Source organism: Centruroides vittatus, unplaced genomic scaffold (assembly GCF_030686945.1).
Source record: "Centruroides vittatus isolate TY-2023 unplaced genomic scaffold, ASM3068694v2 scaffold_1167, whole genome shotgun sequence".
NCBI classification, from domain to species: Eukaryota; Metazoa; Arthropoda; class Arachnida; order Scorpiones; family Buthidae; genus Centruroides; species Centruroides vittatus.
The window spans coordinates 333,895-339,894 of record NW_027122671.1 but is presented as its reverse complement, the minus strand read 5'-3'; positions in this window follow the sequence as shown (position 1 = coordinate 339,894).

Sequence of the window (6,000 nt, the reverse complement as noted above, 5' to 3'; positions counted from 1 at the left end):
ATAATTTTAACTGTTCTCATTACATATATTTTTTACAATTATTTTTTTAACAAACTTAACAGATATTTATCAGCTCAACTTGTTTAATTTGTTGATATCTATTAAGATCTGTTTATAAGTACTAATTAAAAATTTTGTAGATTATATCATTATTTTTGAGCTCACTTATTAGAAGCTATTATACTAGTCATTAAAAACTATTTATTCAGATTTAAATATTTTCTTGTTAGGCTAGCCAATTGATAAATTCAAAATTTTATAGTTCTTTAAAACTTTAAATTTAAAAGTCTTATTCTTTAAAATTTATTACAAATATACGTAACTGACAAAATTTCGGACAATCCGCAATAATTAGTTCGCAATGGTCGATTTCCCCCGATAACAACGGGGGAAATCGGCGGGGATAAACACACACTTCAAAACGGACAGGAGAACTCTCTCTTGACCTTTCTTCCCTCTCTATTTTTATTTGGAGTTATTCCCCCTGCTATTCTAATGAACATATTTAGTAAGGTCATGCAGCGTGCTGGTGGTTAGTTCAATTTCCGAATTTTTCTAACGCATCCTTAGATGAGTAGTTTTGTCGGAATGTGTCACCCACAAAAGAAGTGTTATCGGTGAAAAAATCTAGCGAATTTTTTCCCTTAAATTTATTAATTTGGGCTTAAATATGATTTTCTCTTTTCTTGAACAGAAACTAAATAATTAGGATCGTCGAAATTACAAAAATATTAGCCCGGCTTCTCACAGTAATATTTTCTGAAAAAAAGGGATCAAAACTTATCCCTAGGGCATTTTTAGTGCTGAAAGCAACGAAAACACGACTTCCTTTGCGTAAGCAAACGTGTTACAGCCAAAAGTGGCCACAACTGTTGAGTGCTATTCTTAACAGCTGCAATAGCCGTTACCTTTCCGAAACGTGCACTTCTTGTAAAGCTGTTTTATGCATAAGAATGTTCGCCGAGGACCATTGACTCCACTATTTCACAAGCTCTCAGGAGATTGCTCACTCGATTCGAGGCAACTGAACATCTGCAAGTTCAGCCCAGCAACAGTGCAACCTATCACTTCCCAAGTACTTAAAGATGTTATCACAAACTGTTTTTGAACAGTCTACGAATAATGTTGCAGACTCCGTAGTAAAAGTACAGTGTCACAGAAGTTAGGTGTATCTTATAGCAGAGTATAGAAAAAAATGAGAAAATTAATTCATTATTATTCGTATCAGATCAGCCAAACCCAGCATTGCTTGCTGCCGACAGGAAAACTCGACTGACCTTTGCATTGACTTTCCTTGTCAGAATGGAAGTGGATGTGTCGTGACCATGGAAGATCCCGTGGAATGAGGCACATTTTCATCTTATAATAGTTGAACAATTGTAACTTGTAACTGGGTCTCAGAAAACTCTCATGTTTTACAGCAAATTCCACTCCACTACTCTAAATCACAGTTTGGTGTAGATTTATAGCCATATTTATTCTTGGGCCATTCTTCGGAGAAGCTAGACCCAATGAAACTGTGGCATGCTTTATGATAGCCCAGATACCAAAAGATGTTCAACAATTGTCATATCCCAACTGCAATAGTGATGTTGCCTTGAGTCGACCACTTTCATGAAGGATGGTGCGTACCACATCACGCTGCATACAGCAGTTTCTATGACATTTCACCGATAACAGAGTGATTAGTTTATACTAAACCAATCGATCACCGTGATCAGGCTATTAAAGGATCTTTCTCCTAAATTCTTAATTTGATCGATTAATCAATTTGACACTTCCGCTCGACTTGGTCCGCAAGTGTTGATCCAACTTTGAAACTTTCGCTCGCCATGATATTTTATTTTTTGACGGCTAAGAATTTTTTTTCTTTTTTTGCCTTCATTACTTACAACGCGACAATTTTGCTTTGGAAGGAATTTACATTTATTTCCAAATTTTGTCATGTCTACGAGAGTCAAAGTCAAAGCTGGATGTTTCCAATCGGCATTACAATCCGTTAGTTCGCGTCAACCAGTGACCTCAGGGGAATGCAATTGGAAAAAATTGTATACCTCCAAATTCCCACTGTCTGTCTTAATTTCGAGAACGGAGTTAGATGAAATCCGAGACCAGATATGGAAATTTTAGGAACGGGAGGTCCAATTAACTATATAAGAACTTCCGATGCAAACCGGAAGTTACGGTTTTTCAATTCGAAACTCCACCTCCCGAAAACAGTTAATAGATGACCTATTAACACGACTCTATTGTTAAAGAAAAAGTATGATGTACAGGGGCAAGCCACTACTAATTTGAGGTGGAAAGCACATGTTTTAAATTAAACGATTTAAAAATATCATTAAAATTTGCATCTCCGGCATTGTGACGGCGTCACAATAAACAATTGCTCGTAGTTGTAGTTTGTCTGTGAAAACTTTGGTTTCAACTTGTGAAAATATTTACAATGACAAACTACATTTTGTCGTGTTATGAACCACAATATTGAAGTTAAAATCCTTATAAGAGGTAATAAAAAGTTAATAATTGTGGGAAATGGAAGAAGCGTTGCATTTTCCCATCAAAAATAAACAAAGAAGTGCAAGAGACTGATATGTAGAAACTACACCATTAAGATGTGCACTATATCCATCATTGTGGATAACACAAGTATATTAAGGCGAACTAATACATAAACAGCCCTATGCTAATGGTAACCGTTCATTGTAATGCCAATACATTGCTTCTACAGAATTGCTGCAGAAATATCCGAAACAGGAGTAGAAGTGTCTGGGGAAGGATGCAGAAAAAAGTGGGATGGACTGTGGAGAACATATAAAAAAAGTAAAAAAACATAATAATACACCTGGCAACAACAGGTGACTTTTTTTCTTTTTTATTGAAATTTCACTTATATTTCTCAATACTAAATATATTGTGGTCATTAAAAACAATAATCTTTAAAAAATTGTAAATTTTCTAAAAATAAACGAGTTTTAAAAAACAACTCTTTTTTATCCGATTTCGAAATGAGCGAAGGACTGAGATGGACACCTTAAAAATTAACAAATATTTCTTACTTTATTGTTCATTATCCATACGTTATTATCCAAATGCATTTCACAAAATCGTTTGCCTCTTCAGTGGATATTACACCTTTACAACACTGTTACATTTATATTCTATCAAACTATCCCAGCATGCATCTACAGATAAACCAGTATTCAAATTGATGACATTTGCATAACTTTTGATGCAATAATGTTCAACGATGCGTCTCGTTACAATATTTTCTATTTTATACAATATTTTAATATTATTTCTATTTATGATACAATTCTTATTTTTACAATGTTGATGCCACGGAGATTCAGTTCTTTTTAGTCGAATTGCCGCTTCATGCTCTTTAATACGTTGTTCAAGCTGTCTTCCTGATATGACGACATAGTTAATATAGAAAGATCAATTATAAAGTCTGTCATAAAGAAAAAAGGTAAACAGATGTATTTATTATCTAAAAAAATTAAATTAATGAAGAAAACTGATAACAGTAGAAATAGTAATAACAAAAATAGTAATAATATGAATACTAATAATCAGTATAATGTAAAGAAGAGTATTAAATTAACGAAAAAATTTGATTATCCTTCAATAGCAGATAAAGAAGAATGGTTAAATAAATTAATTATAAATTTAACAAGCGTTGATGTCCCGAATGATTACTTACGGTTATTGTCGTATGGAGATAATATGAACTTTCCCATTTTTTCAAAGTCAATTGAAGTTATAGCCGAAATAGAGTGCGCTATTCGACGAATCCCAGGAAAATCAGAAGATAAAAAACAGTTGAGAATACACTTAAGTAAAGATCTTCATAAGTTTAAGGGTAAAGGTGCGTATAGACAATATATAGTAGACAAAAAAGCAATTAATATAACTAGTAAGATGAATAGATTAATGAAATATTTTAAATATAAACAATTATCTATCATTAAAGCAGATAAATCTCACGCACTCATAATTATTACGAATTCAGATTTACAATTAAAGAAAAAAGAAATAGTATCTACTGATGAATATGAACAGCTACATAACAATCCAACCGAAGATATTAAAAAAGGATTAATAAAGTTGATGAAGACGCATAAAAAAGAATTTACAAGCCAAGATTATAAAAAGATAATGGATTTTAACAAGATACGTATCCCGCAACTTAATATTAGACTTAAAACTCATAAAGTAGGAAATGTTTATAGACCTCTTGTGGACTTTAAATATTCTATATTGTATAATTTAGAACATTATATAAAAAATTATTTACAGTGTATACCAGATTCTAGATACAGTATAAAAAATACAGATCAGCTAATCTCGCATCTGTTATATGGTCAAAGTAAGGAATCCTTTAGACTTATGAGTCTGGATGTGAAATCAATGTACCCATCAATTAAGTGGAATTTTGTTTCAGAATGTTTAAGTAATTATTGTTTACCTAATTACATTTTAGAATTTATACAATTTGCTTTTAAAAACAACTATTTTTCAGTTTCTACAGACTTTTATCAACAAAAAGATGGGATAGAAATGGGGTCCGTTATAGGCCCGAAGATTGCAGATATATGCATGACATCACTAGATCAAAAGATTTTCCAGTCCCAAGGTATTTCCTTTTATGCCAGGTATGTAGACGACATATTGATCCTGTATGATTCCAATATTACTACAGCCAAAAACATTGAAACTTATGCAAACAGTTTAAACAATGATATTAGATTCACCTACGAAGAAGAGAGAAATAATGAAATTAACTATTTAGATGTTACAATCACACGACAGGAAAAAACACTACTATTTCGTAAGTATACAAAAAGTTGTAATAATGATAAAGTAATCAACTATAAATCGTACTGTTCTTTAGGTATAAAAAGAAACGTTTTTCTGATGGAACTAAGAAAAATTTTTTAATAGAACAACATTGCAGAAGCATATAGAACTTGAAACTAAAAACCTGTTTAAAAAATATTTGCTTAACGATTATCCGCAACAATTAATACGTAAGTGGTACAATTGTTGTACCATCAGTAGATATAATGTAAAAAAAGAGAAAAGTAATAATCTATACATTAAAATTCCATATATTAAAAAAATTTTTGAAAAATATAAAAATAACTTTAAAAATTGTTCTGTCAACTTAGTGGGTGAACAGAAAAATAGATTAAGCAAAAGTATTTATGTGGTGAATAGAGGAATGGTAGGACATTCAAGGGACCCTTTGAAAATAGCGGGAGTCGTCTACAAATTAATATGTACATGTCCAGAAGGTAAAATCTATGTCGGCGAAACAGGAAGACAGCTTGAACGTATTAAAGAGCATGAAGCGGCAATTCGACTAAAAAGAACCGAATCTCCGTGGCATCAACATTGTAAAAATAAGAATTGTATCATAAATAGAAATAATATTAAAATATTGTATAAAATAGAAAATACAGTCAAACCTGTTTTTATGCGCTCTTTTTATGTGCGTTTTTTATTTGTGCGATTTTTTTAATGCGAATTTTTAATTTGTGCGGTATAGTTGGCGACTAGTCTCGTGCGATTCGTCATGTCTTACGTTGACTTATTATAGCTAAATAAACTTATTGTAGCATAAATGACACTTATTATAGTAATATTATTGCATGAATATGCGAAAAATGAAATAATTTACTTTTTAAGTCAACAAAACACCACCTGGACAAAAATATGTAAAACAGACGATAGACCAGACGATGCAGTCAAGTGCTGACATCTGTTGTCAATAAATTCTATTTCGTACGGTTTTGAGTTATTTTCTATGTGAGACTTTTTTTATGCGGTCCCTGTTGACCGCATAAAAAAATATTTTTTAATTGTGTTGCGAAAACTATTATTTACAGCCATTCGTGAAGTTTCGTGAGATTTTTTTTAAGCTTTTTAATGCGGTCCCTATCCCCCGCATAAAAACAGGTTTGACTGTATTGTAACGAGACGCATCGTTGAACA